At 25.1% G+C, this 19,570-nt stretch overlaps 1 long non-coding RNA gene across 1 annotated transcript; it reads right to left on the bottom strand.

The window, feature by feature from the left end:
• Positions 1 to 1,154: 1,154 nt before the first annotated feature.
• LOC106345555 lies at positions 1,155 to 2,882 on the bottom strand. Its single transcript, XR_001270342.3, has 4 exons — positions 2,173 to 2,882; positions 1,924 to 2,101; positions 1,486 to 1,841; positions 1,155 to 1,374 (listed from the first exon to the last, which is right to left on the bottom strand). It is a non-coding gene; the product is annotated as an uncharacterized LOC106345555 (long non-coding RNA).
• Between the last annotated feature and the right edge of the window lie 16,688 nt (positions 2,883 to 19,570).

Genomic DNA, 19,570 nt, shown 5'->3' with positions numbered 1-19,570 from the left:
TAACTTACATAATAATTACTGTAATATTTTAATCTGTAGTTTTATAATTTCTATCTGCAAAATTTTGGTAGAAAATATTCACTATCTTATGATCAGAAACCCTACGGGCAGGTAGATTTACACTGAAACTATATTATATTAAAATATAATATAATTTTATAAAACATTTAGAAATTTAATTTATATTGAAAATAATAATAATAGGTTTTTATTCTAAGATCAAATTGTATATTTTATTATTTTTTTTTATTTAAGTTGAAAAGATCATTAACATATGTAACAAAAAAAAAGACCACTAACATTGTTTTTTTTTGTTAGAAGAACACAAAATTTAAAAATTATGTAAAATGTAGTGATTTCTATTTTTTTTGTATTTGATTTGTATTTTAATTTGACATTGAAGAAAATCTAAAGTAAGAATAACTAATATTTTTATACTGTTGTTAATTATTTTTCTTATTGATTTGGCCTTCATGTGTTTTTCTTTATGCAAAGTTGGTACGATGACTTAGTGTATTTTATTCTATAGTACTGCCATGTCTGTTTTATTGTTATGTGTGTCACATTTTTTTTCTGGTGATTGTTGATGATCTATTTTAGTTTTATATAGTGATTTTTTTTTACTTGAGTTTTATGCTTTCAAGTGTGTTGGCCCGAGGAGCCTTCTTCACCGTGGCATTTGGGTGTACGTACGTCTAATAGCAAGCTCTGCTTCACCTTGTTAGGGCGAAGACATAAGGTAGCAACCGTTACGTAATTCCTGAAAACTTAAAAGTCTTTGCTATTGTTTGTTACGCTACTGATTCAATATTAAAATTTAAAAGTATGTATATGTTGTTAATGTGAGGTCGGCAACTTTACGGTTTCCATTTATTCAAAGTGTGGTGACGACTTCTTTGTGAAATCACATTCTTTTTTGGTGTGTTCATTATACCCAAACTTATCCACTGAAGTTAATGGCTTCATTTTATAGGTGAGTACGTTTCTTAGTCATGGCAACAGTTGTTTCAGGAGTCTCTTAGCTTTAAATCAAGAACAGTTAAAGTTCAGATGAGCAAACATCTTAAGTAAATGTGATAGTAGTTACTAATAGTTATCCTTTATATAAATTATATGTAGTTCTTCACATCTTTGATTCATCAGGACCTCAAAAAAAGTTAAAGTTCTTCTCACTCTTGTATTATAAAAAAATAGGGTACAATAAAACAAACAAAAAGGGAGCAAAACTTCTTGTAGTAGAAGCCATTACATAACTTGAGATTCAGAAAAATATAAGTACCAACTCTTCATTAAATCCTTATGACAGCCTTAAGGGATGTATTGCCACACCATTCTGCGCAGATTTTATGCATCCCCATCTTCCAAATCTCGTCTCTTGCAAAATATTGATATCACAAAACCCATAACAATTCTGAAATTAGCATTAAAAAAAAAACACAGCAGAGAACAAAGAAAAAAGGACGATAAGAGAGAATGATGGCATACCTGTCCAACACCAGCAATCAAAAATTTACCAGATTTTCACAAATCCAGTCTTCTAACATGATAAAAGAAGCACTGTGAGATTACTACTTGGTGAAGTGAAATGCTTTTCTCTTAACCACTCTCAGAAACAACAGATGCATCAACATAATATTAGAAAACATTAAGGAAATAAACTTTATCAGTGGAAGCTTGAATAAAGATCCAAAGGGCACTTGCTTCAACAACCATCAAATGCACAAAACCATTACCAGCTCCAGATGCGGCAAAGTCACTACCTCTTCACACAGCAGCTGAACTCACCCAAGAACTCGTTGTGGAAGAGTTGCTATACTCCACACAATCATGATCACCATTTTCTGGTTTAGGAAAAGAAGAAAGCATTAAGACTTTTCAGAGCATCATGATCTCTGCAACTAAATGATGTTAAGATTCAATTACCATTAGTGGTGATTACACTAGCTACAACGGAATGTGCATTCTTAAGGAGAAACACTGGTTTCTTTTTCAACAGTGCATTCCTGTCCGAACCAGACAGGTACTCAGTCTCACTGATGAAACAGCAGCTCTCAAGAGACGATGCAGGTGCACGGTAAATCGTACGACTGGTCTCAGACATCTAAAACATCATATAACAAAATCTTACATATACAGAACAACAGAAACCATATGATAAAAACAGTCTATTACCTTGTGTAATAGCATGGTTCTATCTCTTCCAAGAGTAAGTGCACGCTCCTTCCTCAGCGCATCAATGGCTAGGATCTCATCCTGGTTTCCGAAACTGTCTTGCACAAAAGCTCAACCTTGTACATTCCAAACCGAGAAAGTGCTGTTGAGGCACGACTTGAGCTCGACGCGGGAGTGATCGTCGGCGATTCGCCATAGGCGGAGGAAGTCGCTGGAGGTGGCGAGGCGATCGGGGCGCTGGCATTCCTTATCCGGGATGAAGATGGTCTTTGTGTGAGGGTAAGGGTGCTCGAAGGTGAGGTTGGGATCGGAGCGGATCTCGCCGTTAGACTCGTCGAGCTGGACGATCTCGACTCGGTTCGGGTACTGCTCGAGGAGGCTGGTGATGGCGAAATGGTACTTTTTGTCGCAGCGGACGCTCCAGTTCATTGCGTAGATCTGCCATGGCGCTTCGTATGTGTAGATCTCTGATCGTTTCTGCTGCTCATCGGAACCGTCTTGGATCGGGTCGCTGCTCGTGCCCATCGTGCATCAAGAAACCCTAGAAACCGCCTCCCTCCGCTCCTCCTCCGAGCCATAAAGATTCGTGTAACGTAGTAAACAGAGAAGAGGAAGAGAAAGGGGATCGAAGATCCATTTTGATAAATTATGGTTGGTTCTTCGTGCAAAGGAGAAAGGGGACTTCAGAGAGACACGGACTTTTCGATTCCGAACATTATCGGGCCTGAAGAATGCGAGGCCCAAATGACACGCGCGGAGCGTCTGACGTGGCGAATATCTGATCTCGTATTGGTTGATTTTTATGCTGACGTGGACAGGCTTAATGGAGCTCATATATACCTTTTAATATAGTATAGATACCCATTCATATAAATATTGATTGCAAAATACAATACTAACTAGACTATGACCCGCGCACTTGCACAGGATTTTTTCTGTTTTGCAAATTTTATATACATGTTGTCTATTATTTATAGTTATATAATTTTGAGTTGTATAACACTTATTTTATGTGAAACATGCATTTTACTCTATTTGAACTATATATATTTATAGTTTTCTGTGAGTGGAATACCAATTATTTATTTATTTTAATAAATATTCTCTTTACCTGTGAAAGTGAATCATGAATAAGAAATATCAAATCAAGAGATATGGTTGTAAGATGGATTTTATGGTTAGTCGAAGTTACTTGGAGAATGGTTTATTCCATAAAACATTTTATGGAACCGTTTAAATTGATGTTTAGTTACCGACATAGATATTAATTTTGGATTGTCCTTAAGAATAAGAAGTTAGAATAATCAATACTAGCTGGCGCGCGGGTATTTGTTCATCAAAATCATATATTTTAAACTTCTGAATATTCGATAATTTAAGTTGTTTATACTCATCAAATTATTAGATTCATATGTTTTTCAGGTTTGACATTGGTGTGTTTTGTTCAATGAGATATGTCTTCATTTACAAATTAAGAGATTATGTTTTTCATTTATTGTATTTTTATTTAGTTTATTTGGTAAATTAAACAATAAAGTATGATGTAAAAAAAACAGTAAAGTATTAGAGGTTTAAGTATACTTGTGGGTTTTATTAAACTATATTATAAATATCTTGTTTATAATTTGAATATAAAGTTCAAAATTTTTATTGAGTTTTTTAAACAAACACATTATTTAGACAAACCAAAAAATAATGAAACCAAGTTACAAAAACATTCAAAAATAAGACGAATGTAAAACAAAAATAAGAACAGATTTTTAAAAAAAAAAAGAAATTTAGCAAACCTAATTAATGTTATTAAACTGGAACATTTTTTACTTAAAAAAGTCAGTGCATCGTAATAGACATATTCCAATAATTCAAGTCATATGTGTATATTTAATAAATCTATTTTATTAAAATAGGAGTGAATTTATTTGACATAAAGTATTTTATTTGACGTAAAATATTTTATTTTGAAAAGATTGATTTATTAATATAAAAGCATACTATTTTTTAGTTTATAAATAAACACATCAAAAACAGTTAATGTAATTAAAAATTACTAATTGTGAATATGTTATATAACATATTATTTTGATTAATTAAGTATCTGACCACAATATGGGCAACCAAAAAATTATAAAAAAAAATAAAATTTTTGATTCATCATAAATGTTATATACTACAAATCGAAAACAAACACCAATATGGATGTATGTGGTATATACTGTTTTTAATGGCCTTTAACATATAATTTTATCTCATTTTAATCATTTAATTTAAATTGCATATTAGGTGTATATATTGCATTTCACATGCATAATTTCAAAGAAAGGGATTAAGCTGCACCCTTGAAAAGTTTGGGACAAAATTGTGAGGTTATTCTTGTGAATTTAGTAGTATTGGTGGTAAATGTGAAAACAGCAGAAAATTTAGGCACCAAGGTTACAAAATTAGAATATTCACTGGGTCTGTATGGTACAATTGAAAGATATGGGGTTTATTTGAAGGATGCTTTCTTAAATTCCCAAAGCATTTTGTCCATTTGAAAATAATCAGAATGCGAGGGACCTAAAGTGAAAATACGGAGAAGCTAACCATTGGAATGGAATCGAGCTTTATATTCGCCGGCGGCAGGCATGACGACAGAGCAGAGACACAGAATGGGGCTGTAGACTTCAGACTCAATGTGCAGCAAAGGAAGAGATGGAGATCGTGGAGGCCATAGAGGAACATCTCTCACGCAGACTGGACAAAATTAATAAACTTTTACAGACAAAGAATAGTTTCATTTTCAAAATATTAATCAGCATGAATCATATATTAGGATTGTTGGAAGGTTCAATAGAAAAATCAGTCTACGAGAATCATATTTTAGAATTCCAATATTTTTAGAATTGTTGGAAGGTTCTATAGCAAAAAGAGAAGAAGAAAACGTATCTACGTGTTCTGTTCAGATCTGGTGTATTCAAAAAAGAAATGTGATTTAATAATTAAACAAAACGACTGTGTTTTAAGGGCAGTGGCATAAAGATGTAATTTTTGTGAAAAACTCCCTTTTAATAGATTAGATATTGTGTTTTGAAAGTTGAATTTGGAGATTTCGATTAAAGAAAGATCTTAACTATTAGTTATTCTCATTTATTTTCGAAATTAAATATATACTAACGTTCTAACTGAGAAAAGATATTTATTTAGAAATTCTTGGGGAACAATGTTTACCACTCACGTTTTAAAAATAAAATATATACCAACTTAATAACTGATGCAAACGATTATTATTTCGAGATGGTTGGGGGAATAATGTTTACCACTCATCTAAGAACTGTTGATATTAAGATACCAAAGAATTTTTGATTTATATGTAATTCTAAATTTATAATTTAAATATAATGTGCTTCTAAAAAATTCTCTAAATATATAGATGTATAATAACTCCGGACATATATAGAAACTTCTAAATCGATATCTTATGTTTTAATAATAAGAGAGATTATAAACTATGTTGAAAGCAGAGAAGAAACTTTTGAGATGGACTAAATGGCTAGGTTTGTAATATATAGGTTAATGGTCAATGGTTAATAAAATAGATATAACGTAATTGAACTATAATGTTGAGCCAAAAGTGTTTATCAATGATCGTTGGTTCACGGAATTCCATTTTCTTTAATTTAAAATTATATTTTTTTTGTATCATGTTCATTCTTGGCTGGAGATATATATATCTTTTTATTGATTGTCAATCTTATTTTTAGTTAAAAATTATTATATTATACTTAGTTTATATGTTCAATGAATATGGATATAGAGTTTGTCATCTTCAAAAATTAACATGATATTGATATATGTATGTTAATGAATACGGAAATATGTTGACAAAAAAATGAATACAGAAATATATTGCATATTAATAATCTATCTCATAGTATAGTATGTTAGATAATGGGACTATAATATAAGAATATAGGGAAACATGCGTACTGGATGCATAATATATGAGAAGTGGAAAAGAATGATAACGGTCGTTATCAATGGAATTATAACGGATTTTTAACGTTAAAACCCCTCGACTAAGTTTGTTTTGGGTAAAAACCCCCAAGCTAAGTATTTAACGAAAAAACCCCCAAACTAACTTTATTTAATGAATTAAACCCTAACATGTCATATTTACCGTTACTACCGGTAACTTTTTAGTTTAGGGGTTTCTACATTAAGTAAACATAGTTGAAGGGTTTTACCATTCAAAATTGAAAAAAAAAATCAAAAATTTTATAATATTATCTAAAAAATTAGTAACTGAAATTTTCAAAATTAACACTTTTAATTTTTTTTTGTAAATATATAAGTTTGATATGTTTTGAACATCAACATCATATATGTATAAATTTAAAATTGAAAAACTCCGAAAATATAATAAAAAAATTATCTAAAGATTTACCTGTAATAAAATTACTAAAATGTTAAAAATGTAAAAGACAAAAAATAATAATAAAAATTATATCTTATCTAGTAAAAATGTAATAAATATTTACATGTAATAAAATTACTAAAAGGTTAAAAATGTAAAAAACAAGAAAATATAATAGAAATTATATCTTTTCTAATAAAACTGTAATAATAAATCTTTAGATAATTTTTATTATATTTTCTGAGTTTTTACATTTTTAATTATACATATATAATGTTGATGTTAAAAACACATCAAACTCATATATTTACAAAAAAGAATTAAAAGTGCTAATTTTAAAATTTTAAGTTACTAATTTTTAGATAATATTATAAAATTTTGAATTTTTTCTTTTTTTTGATTTTTAATGGTAAAACCCCTCAACTATGTTTACTTAATGTAGAAACCCTCAAACTAAATATTTACCGGTAGTAATGGTAATTATGACCTGCTAGGGTTTAATTCATTAAATAAAATTAGTTTGGGGGTTTTTTCGTTAAATACTTAGTTTGAAGGTTTTTACTCAAAACAAACTTAGTTGAGGAGTTTTCACGTTAAAAATCCAATTATAAAAGGGTACGTTTATAGACATATTAATATAGCATTAATTAGACGACGTCCAACTTAAAAATCCACCTAGAAGAAGTTGTAATGTTTGTGTTTTAATAAGATAAACTAGGTTAAGATCCGCGCCTTGCGCGGAACGAAAATTATACATACTATTTTTATGTGTTATATGTTCTTTTACATATTTATAAAATAATAATATATATTAAATAATTAAAAAGTCAATAACTATTACACATATAATTAAATTGATTTGACCACATAAATAAATTTTATTAATCCAAACAATTACTTTTTCTATTTTATATGATATATAATTAAATTTAAATGACATTTAACATATTTATATATATTAAATGAAGCTTTCTTTTTTTTTGGTCATCTGAAGATTGCATTTAAACATCAAAAGAACACGAGTTCGATACATATAATCATCACATCTCATAGACGGATGGACTGATCATAACACCATACTAAAAACCTTAAGAAAACAACTAAGCCGGATAGAGACCGAAGCCATAAACCAGATACACCGGAGACATTACCACCATAAACTTGACACTGATATGTTTTCTACTCATATGTTTTTTTATTTGTATATTTTTATAACAAAAATTTTAAATCACAAATAACAAAATTTTCATTGTGTGATTAATAGTTTTATTAATTTATAAATTATTAAAAAATTCAAGGCTAAGTTTAAAATTTAAATATTAAGTTGTCAATATTTGTTCAATAGCTTTTACCAAAAATATTTCCTCAAAGTAAATTTCAAAATTAAAATTTTTTTTTTATATGGTATATTGTTTAATTTTAATATATATATATATATATATATATATATATATATATATATATATATATATATATATATATCTTTTACACTTATCATAACAAAAACATTTGTAATTATTTGTATTTTATCATAACAAAAAATTTAAATCATAGATCACAAAAATTTGAATGTGAGACTTTTAACAGTTTTAGTAATTTATATTCGTTTAGAAAAAATCAAAATATAATATATACAGAAAAATCTAAATTTTTATTATGTGGTTAATGTAATTGTTTAATTTATTTTATTGATTTTAAATTAAAAAATATGATAAAGAATACACTAACTTTTATCAAATCTTTATTATCAAAATCATTAATTTTCATATATAGTTTAGCCACATTAGGCAATTCCGTAATTTTTATTTAAGGAAAGAATGAAAAACATTAATAATGAATTTATTGTTAGTTTAATAAAAAACTTATAATATATTTAGATGGACCAACCTAATTCTCTAAAGATTCTAAAATTCATTGTGGTGATGAAACATTGCTACCTAAAATGTTGTAATGCTTCTCTTTTAATATATAAGGGATAAGCAAAAAAAATTGATAGACTACGTTATCAAATAACACTGTAATACTATGATAAAATGGAAAACTTGTTATAAAATGTTTAGTAGAACTAATTTAAGTAAGCAAAAGCATTATGAAATATAAATATGGTATTCTGGAGTAGCATCCTTGGTGAACTTTCAACTCCCTTGCAACTAAGTCAAACTGAGGTGATTGTAATCCTGCATCATAGAATACAAAAGGATTTAGTAATAACCAAAACACTAAAATTTAATTAGGATGAATGAGAAATAAAAATTAATGCATAACTGATGCTTTTTATATATTAAAACAGAAGTCATGACTCTTTTAACGTGTGATTTTTTTTAAATGGACCACCACCAGAAATTTTTAACAATTCATTATCCTATCATTTAATGTTATTATTAATTAATCTTAATGATACCCTAACGATTTAAACAGCCATCAAAGGTCTATATTCTATAGAAACGTGATGAACATTGCCATATTATTTGATCTTTGAAAGTTGATCTAGAGTCATATAGTGCAAGTGTCTTCGCTGTGATAAATTTTTAGTCTCTGAAACTTGATCTAGAATCATTTCACTCATGTGTCTTCGTCAGAGTTCACACATCCAAGTAAAGTTTACACTATGTGAAAAAGAAAAAAAAGTTTACACTATGTACATGTAGAGAGTAACAACCTTGATTAGTATTGACACCATGTACATGTTTCTACCAAAACTTGATTGGTTAATATTTCAAATGTTAATTATCTAACTATTCTTATTGTTTTATAGCAAATGGTAATACTAAAATATATTATATTTCTAATGTTAATATACTTTTTCTACTTCTTATATTATATATTTTATTATTATTTATTTCTTCTTTATTGTATATTTACTTATACTAATATTACGCTAAATATTTAATGTAATATTCTTATTTCTTATATTGTACATTTAATTATTGTTTAGTTTTTTATTATTATATTGTATATTTATTTATTCTAATATTTTTTATTTTATATTAAATAACAATATTGAGATAATATTTTAACGTAATATTTGTATTTCTTCTACTACATATTTACTTATTATTGATTTTTTCTTATATTGCATATTTACTTATTCTAATATTACGATAGATGTTTAATGTAATATTTATATTTTTATATTGTATATTTACTGATTATTTATTTTAGTGTAAAATTTTTAGATAGATAATTTAGTTTTTCTATTTCTTATATTATATATTATTGTTTATTTTTCTTATATTTTATATTTACTTATTCTAATTTTCTTGCTTTTATATTAAATGATAATATTGCGATAAATGTTTAATGTAATATATCTATTTCTTATATTGTATATTTACTTATTAATTATTTTTATATCATACATTTACTTATAAAAATATTTGGAATGTAAAAGTATACATTTTTCAAATAGATGTTTAAAGTAGTTTTTTCATTTTTTATATTGTATATTTACTTATTATTATTTTTTTTTTTTGACAAAGGGCTTTATTATTAATTGTTTCTTATATTGTATATTTACTTAATCTAATTTTATTACTTTTATATCTAATCGTAATATAATGATAAATGTTTAATGTAATATTTTTATTTTTATACTGCATATTTATTTATTATTTATTTTAGAATACAATTTTCAGATAGATGTTTAATGTAGTTTTTTATTTCTTATATTGTATATTTATTTATTTTAATATTATGATAGATGTTTAATGTGATATTTCTATTTCTTATATTGTTTTTTTTATATACATTTTCAGATAGATATTTAATTTAGTTTTTCTATTTTTCTATTTTTATATTTTATATTTAATTTTTATTTTTTTTTCTTATATTGTATATATACATATTCTAATTTTCGTGCTTTATATCAAATTATAATAACATGATAGATGTTTAGTGAAATATTTATATTTCTTATATTATATATTTATTTAGTAGTAATATTTTCTTATATTATTAACTTACTTATTTTAATATTACTTTAGATGTTTAATGTAATATTTATATTCATATTTACTTACTATTTATTTTACTATACATTTTTTAGATCAATATGTAATTTAGTTTTTTTCCTGCTTTTATATTGATTTTCAAATGTTATATTACTTATTCTAATTTTCTTCCTTTTATATCAAATGATAATATTATAATTGTCTTTTAATGTAATATTTACTTATTATTTATTTTATTATACTTTTTTGCAGATAGATTTTTAATGAACTTTTTCTATTTCTTATATTATATATATATATTTTTTTTTTTTCAATATTGTATATTTAATTATTGTATATTTTTCTTATATTGTATATTTACTTATTCTTATTTTTTTTGTTTTTATATTAAATGATAATATTAAGATAGATTTAATGTAATATTTATATTTCTTATATTGAATATTTACTTATTATATATTTTTATTTTCCTGATATCAAATGATAATATTACGATAGAAGTTTTATGTAATATTTCTATTTCTGATATTGTATATTAACTTATTATTTTTATATTGTATATTTATTTATTTTCTATTTTTTAATACCACATAGCTTCTTTTGAAAAATAGACTTTTATATTTATGTGGACGGTCTGTGGAAAACAGTTAGTTTTTAATATGAAAAAATAGATAATTAATTATAAAATGATAAATTCTTATAAATTTAACAATTTCATAAAAAAACTAATGCAATGTTTACAATTAAAAGATAATTCTTTTACATTCTTTTGAATTCCTATTATTGATAGATTAATTTATACCATCTTTATTTTGACTGATGTAGTATTTACATTTTCTATATTGTGCATTACTTTTTAATGCAGTACTTTCATTTTTTAAATTGTATACTTAATTATTATTAATTTTGTTATATTATATATTTACATATTTAAATGCATATTTACATGTTATTAATTTTTACATTTTAAGATATATGTCTAATGTAGTATTTCCATTTTTTATTTTTTTATTTATATTTTAAGATAGATGTTTAATGCTTAACGTACTTTTTCCATTTTTATATTATGTATTTACTTATCAATATTATTTTTGTATATTATATATTTACATAATATCTATATTTTATATTTTAAGATAAATGTTTAAGGCTTAATGTACTTTTTCTATTTTCTTAATTGTGTATTTACATTTTAAGATAAATGTTTAATGCTTAATATACTTTTTCTATTTTTATATTATGTATTTAATTATTAATATTATTTTTTATATTATATAGTTTTTAAATTGTGTATTTACTTATTATTGTATATATAATTCGTATATTATATATTTATGCATTTAAATGTATATTTACTTATATTTTTGTATGTTCTTACTTATTATTACTTTTTGTATATTATATATTTACATATTTAAATTTATATTTACATATATTTAATTTTTATATTTTAAGATAGATGTATAATGTAATATTTCCATTCTTTATTTTTTTTTTTTTTACATTTTAAGATAGATGTTTAGTGCTTAATGTAATTTTTTTATTTTTATATTATGTATTTACTTATTAATAATATTTTAGTATATTATATGATTACTTAATATCAATATTTTACATTTTAAGATAGATGTTTAAGGTTTAATGTATTTTTTGCTCTTTTTTTAAATTGTGTATTTACATTTTAAGATTAATTTTTAATGCTTAATATATTTTTTATATTTTTAATGCAATTTTGTCCCACAGATAAACACGAGCTGTCTCGCCGCTGTTTAATTAGAGATTAGTAAATTACTTTACACCAAATATGCTGGGCGCTTAAATAGTTATATTTGGTATTAGTTCGTTCTTACTCTTGTTTTACTTATACTGTGTATTTATTTATAAAATATTTGAAAATTAATAAAATTGTAAAACTATACATTTTTCAGATAGATGTTTAATGTAGTATATTTACTTATTATTTACTTAACTATACATTTTTCAGACATATGTTTAATTTAGGTTTTCCCATTTTTTATATTGTATATTTAATTATTGTTTATCTTTTCATATTTTGTATATTTATTTATTCTAAATTTCTTGCTTTTATATCAATGATAATATTACGATATATATCTAATGTAATATTTTTATTTTTTATATACTATATTTGCTTATTATTTTTATTTTATTTTATATTTATTTATTCTAATATTACGATAAATATTTAATATAATATTTCTATTTCTTATATTGTGTATTTAGTTATCATTTATTATACTATACATTTTTCAGATATATGCTTAATTTTTTTTTTTTTTTCTTAATTATATATTTACTTATTATTTATTTTCCTTATATTGTATATTTACTTAATATTGTTTAATGCAATGTTTCTATTTCTTATATTGTTTATTTACTTATTATTTATTTTTCTTTATATTGCAAATTTACTTATTATTTATTTTCTATTTTTGAAATAATAATGCCACTTGTCATCTTTCGCGATAATTTTTTTCGCTGATGTGGACGCTCTATGGAGCCTCAAAATGTCCCTTTTATTAGTTTAGATTTCTAGTATTGTATATTTACTTATTGTGTATTTTTTCTTATATTGTATATTTACTTATTCTAATATTATGATAGATGTTTAATATAATATTTCTATTTTTTTTAAATTGTATATTTACTTATTATTTATTTTTCTAAAAAAATTTTTCCCAGAGATGTTTTATTTAGTTTTTAATTTCGTAATTGTATTTTACCTATTGTTTATTTTTTGTTATATTGTATATTTTCTTATTTTAATTTTCTTGCTTTTATATTAAATGATAATATTATGATAGAGGTTTGAATTAATATTTATATTTCTTATATTGTATGCTTGTTTGACTTATATTGTATATTTACTTATAAAATATCTGGAAATAATAAAAATGTAAAACTATACATTTTTTAGATAGAAGTTTAATGTAGTTTTTCCATTTCTTATATTATATATTTATTTTTTTATTGTATATTTACTTATCTAACTGTTTTTCTTTTATATCAAATTGTAATATTACGATAGATGTTTAATGTAATATTTTATTACTTATATTATATATTTACTTGTTATTTATTTTATTATATACTTTTTAAATAGATGTTTAATGTATTTTTTGTATTTCTTATATTATATATTTATTTATTCTTTATTTTTCTTATTTTTATATTTACTTATTGTAATATTATAATTAATGTTTAATGTAATATTTTTATATTGTATATTTACTTATTATTTATTTAACTATACATTTTTCAGATATATGTTTAATTTAGGTTTTTCCATTTTTTATATTGTATATTTACTTATTGTTTATCTTTTCTTATTTTGTATATTTATTTATTCTAAATTTCTTAGTTTTATATCAATGATAATATTACGATATATATCTAATGTAATATTTTTATTTCTTATATACTATATTTGCTTATTATTTTTTATTTTATTTTATATTTATATATTCTAATATTACGATAAATATTTAATATAATATTTCTATTTCTTATATTGTGTATTTAGTTATTATTTATTATACTATACATTTTTCAGATATATGTTTAATTTAGTTTTTTTTTTCTTAATTATATATTTACTTATTATTTATTTTCCTTATATTGTATATTTACTTATTATTGTTTAATGCAATGTTTCTATTTCTTATATTATTTATTTACTTATTATTTATTTTTCTTTATATTGCAAATTTACTTATTATTTATTTTCTATTTTTTAAATAATAATGCCACGTGTCATCTTTCGGGAGAATTTGTTTTCGCTGATGTGGACGTTCTACGGAGCCTCAAAAGGTCCATTTTATTAGTAAGGACTTTTTTTATTTCTTAATTATATATTTACTTATTATTTATTTTTCTTATATTGTATATTTACTTATTATTGTTTAATGCAATGTTTATATTTCTTATATTGTTTATTTACTTATTATTTATTTTTCTTTATATTACAAATTTACTTAAATTTATTTTCTATTTTTTTAATAATAATGCTACGTGTCATCTTTTGGGAGAATTTTTTTTCGCTGATGTGGACGTTCTATGGAGCCTCACAAGTTTATTTCTTATATACTATATTTGCTTATTATTTTTTATTTTATTTTATATTTATTTATTCTAATATTACGATAAATATTTAATATAATATTTATATATGTTTAAATAAATAGAAAGTATAAGTAAATACTTTATTTCTTGTATTGTGTATTTAGTTATTATTTATTATACTATACATTTTTTAGATATATGTTTAATTTAGTTTTTTTTATTTCTTAATTATATATTTACTTATTATTTATTTTTCGTATATTGTATATTTACTTATTATTGTTTAATGCAATATTTCTATTTCTTATATTGTTTATTTACTTATTATTTATTTTTCCTTATATTGCAAATTTACTTATTATTTATTTTCTATTTTTTTAATAATAATGCCACGTGTCTTCTTTCGGAAGAATTTTTTTCGCTGATGTGGACGCTATGTAGAGCCTCAAAAAGTCTCTTTTATTAGTAAGGATTCATACATATTGCTCACTTTATATATTGCTTAAAATTAACAACATTGTTTTAAATGACACTAGCCTTATATTACAATACTGCTATCTTTAACAAGAGAAAATTATCACTTTTTATCACTTTTAATTCAAAAAAAATATTATCACTTTTTAAACCAAATAGAGTATGCATCCCTTTTTTATTATTTGAGGAGCATTGTATATAACTAACTTTTCATTCATGTGTTTATTACATGTATGTCATTTCCTACGTGTCAACACCACAAGCTCTTTCACCTCATATATTTAAAAACTCTTTCTTAACTAGACTAATTATAAAATTTGCCATTGAACATTACATTAAAAATTGAGTATATACTATAAGCTTATTGACTAACAAAAAAAAATAAACCCGCGCCTGCTTGCTATGCTTCAATTACAAACGGTTGGATCTTTAAATACGCAGAGATTTTATTGCCATAACCTGAGATCCTTCATAATGATCGATTTCGTTATATAGCCTGACTTAAATATTACTGCCTTTCTATATAGTTAGACTACATAAAATCCATTGTCTACGTATGTATCTACATATCTACTTATATATATGTTGCTGCAACTCTTCTCCATATTAGATAAAGATACCAATCACAATCGCAATGTTTAAGAATTACTACATAACGGCAAAATGTAATAGATATATACGTACACTTTTTTTTAAATCACATAAAACGATCCAATATATTATATTTTTTAGAGATAATAATAGTTTCAAATCTCCTCCATTGCATGTTAACCATGTTTATTGTTTCCATAATTATCAATGCAATTGTAGTCGACGATCATTTTATGATAGTTTAGATTCAAGGCAACACAATTTAATACATTACCATTTCGATTTTTCCCATAATATATGATTCAAATTTGAATTGTCAATCACATGATCAAATAAATTATTGTCAATGGCAATGTTAGCGTGATAATGGAAACAAAATTGACGTGAAAAGAGGAGTTACCTATATAAGGGATTTAACGGATATTGCATCGTTTTTATTTGAATACGGTTTCATCACGTCAAAGTTATTACGAATACATGATTGTCCATCGTTGATTTATAAATATTTTTTGCAACGGAGGATATTTTTACATTAAATTTGCGTGACCAGATCACATATTGCTTAAAAAAAATATATATAACAGATTTATGAAGTGAACAATATTTAATTCAATACTCTTTTTCAAAATACTGTGACAGATATTCGTTGAAGAGATCGTTTGATTTTGTGACAGACTAAGTGCAACATTTTTACAACAGATTCCAAAAAATAATTCTCAAACATATAATATATTGCTTTAAAAATATTTATAACAAAGCTATGAAGTGAACAATATTAAACTAAGAATTCTTTAAAATCAATTTGTTTTTTTTTTAATATTTTAATACTTCGAAGATCATGATCAAATTATGCATAAATCTATGCAATATTTCGACCAATCATAAAACTATGCAATATTTGAAACTACATATATGTTCAAAATTATTAATCTTAGTTAGAAAAGCAAATAAAATCGATAGTAATTTAGAAAAATACATTAAATTTCCGTAAACAATTCATAATATTTGATTATGATTAATTATCATTTCCGTAAACAATGCATAATTGATACAATCAAATTATTAATTATCAAAATCATCGGAAGAAAATCAAGGATTTGGTCAGTTTAGATTTTACATATGTATCAATCAGATCTTAAATTTTGGAGTCAAGTGTGGAATCAATTCATAATTAATTTTCTTCCGATGATTTTGAAAATCAAGTCAATATTTTTCCCTTGACCTACAAACAGTTTAATGCTTAGATTGACAAGGTTTACTTCCTCAGATTTTCTTATTTTATACGTCCCAAATTTAAGCTATTTCTATATGGTTTGAATTAATTCCTTATTTATGGTATAAGTATTTGTAATTTATAAGCTATAAGGAATGTGAAATATACTACAAACATATTAATGCCATCGGCTAACTTTATTTCCTCAGATTTCCTTATTTTACAAATTAAATTTTATTTGGGATTACCTAAGAATATGGATACTGAATATTCTCTTTCGCCATAATGCAAACCTTGTTGTACAATACTATTTATCAAGTTTAAAATCAATTCATAATCTTCACTACATGATTTTTTAAAACCATACAGTAATTTACCTCAATTATAGTCGTTGAGAAACACGTTTCCATATACGATTCAAGATCCAAATTTTGCCTAATTTGAGAGCTGTGTCTTTTAAAACAACATGTGAAAAGACCAGTTTTAAAGTAAATTGTACGGCAAGTATGGAAATGTTAATTAGTAAATATTTGCTACTATAATTTTGGCTATTTGTTTTCATCATTAAAACTCTATATAAATACGCAGTGCCTGCAACACAACTCCTCACCACATCTCTCTTTCTGAATCATCATTAACAAAACCAGAAGTACTCCAATGGCGGACTTTATAGGATTGTAAACGAAGAGTTTTGAAGATACTTTTCACAGCAGTCGTAGTTTTCTTAGTTTTTGTATTTATTTTGTTTCCTTATTATATAGGATATTCTTTCACATTTTATTTTATTTTATCGCATATGTTTCGTTTTATCTTATATTCATATTTTATTTTCTGAAAGCAATAATTCTATTGCATATATTTCGTTTTATCTTTATTTCATAATTAATTTTATATAAGTTTTTGTTTACTCTTATAGATTCATTTTCATGAACTATACTTCAATCACACAAAACAAATAACACAAGTTTTAAAAAACTTTGATGCTTACTTTATTTACATATCCACAATTTCGTTGAATCCCTTAACATAAAAAACATGTAATATTTTTGTCTATGACTTTTACATTTCTAATATCTATATATTCAAACTTATAATTTCTTTAAGTTTCCTCAATCCGCGCAGGGCGCGGGTGATCACCTAGTTGGAGAAGATAAAATGGTGCATTACCAATATGAAAATTAAATATCAGATACATTCGTATTGCAATACGATGGGTCACAAAATATAGGGGTAAATTTAGTTACCGAAAACAATTTTTTTTTGAAAAAGGACCTAAAATAATTTTATATCTTACATAAAAAGTCCAATATCTATAAGCCATAAATATCATTTGTAATATCAATATTTTGTAAAACTGTTATAAATCATGGAGTGGATTGCTATTAACCAAGACCAGAAGAGAAGGCCCATCAGCCACGACTAGGCCCAGCCGCGGCCGCGACCAAGAGGAGAGAGAGTCGATCGGTTTGGACTGACTTAGGATTATGACGTTTTCCTTTTATTGTTATCTTTAGTTTTCCTATTTCATTTTGGATTAGGTTTTGTACTCTTTGCATTTATCTCTTCTTTGTAACCCCTATATAAAGGGAACTTATTATTCAGAAATAAACACACAGTTTCTCCATTCTTTTACGACATGTTATCAGCACGATAGACTCCAAAAAAACCCTGAGACAAAATCGAAATCTAAAAGCCTAAAACCGGCGACTTCTCATAAACCCTAGATACGTTCTTCGTCTGTTCCAAACTCAGATGATCCATCTAAACCCCCAGACGTCCTCTGTCCGTTCGGATCCGACGTCCCCAGCTCACGCTCCAGCTCAGACGAAACCCGATCAACACACGGCTCGCATCCGAGATGCCGCGCATCCGAGACAAGCCCGCGCCCGTCCTCAGTTCGCGTCCGCCCCCGGTCTGCGACCCGATAGGAGACTGCAAGCGTCCGTTCGTCTCAGCTTGAAGTTTCATCCGTTCTAGCTCTCTCTCTCTTTGGTGGTCCGGTTCTAAACCTCTACGAAACAAAGGTATACCGTGATCTGAGAACCTAGAAAGATAAAAACCCTAATCCATTATTATGGAAACTTTGTTCTTGATGAAACCCTAGAAAATTACAAATTTAAAATCTACAAATATCATAACTAGTAACAAGAATCGATTCCATTAGAATATGTTTGATTGATTATTTGTTTCTGATCTGAATTTAAGAAACCCTAATTTTGGAATCGAAAACCCTAAACCTAAAGATTGAATCCGATTTTACTTGTTCTTGATTGATTGATTGATTTGATAAAATCTGAGGTTTAAGATTGTTAGATTGATTGAAATAATCTGATCTAGAATTTAACTCTTAAAGGCCTTGAAACCTTAATCTTGAAATCGAATCCTACTAGTGTTTAAATCGGAAACCCTAGAATTGATTAAGGATTGCTTGCATACATATGAATCTGAATATGAATTGCATTCATACTGTTTAAAAGGAACGACCAGCATATAGAACATATGAATTCGAATCTGATTACATTGATAAATACATATGGCCATGTGGCCTTAATCTCTCTGTTACATGTAGAATCCTAAATTAGGATTGTTCGCACCATGGTCAAGTAGATTTACATATCCAATCCTATTGTTTGACAACATGGCCGTGTGGCTTGATTGTCCGCACCATGGTCGATTAGATTGCTTGTTTTTCAT

Source organism: Brassica napus, chromosome C9, assembly GCF_020379485.1.
Source record: "Brassica napus cultivar Da-Ae chromosome C9, Da-Ae, whole genome shotgun sequence".
Lineage (NCBI taxonomy): Eukaryota > Viridiplantae > Streptophyta > Magnoliopsida > Brassicales > Brassicaceae > Brassica > Brassica napus.
This window is presented reverse-complemented; position numbering and strand designations above follow the sequence as displayed.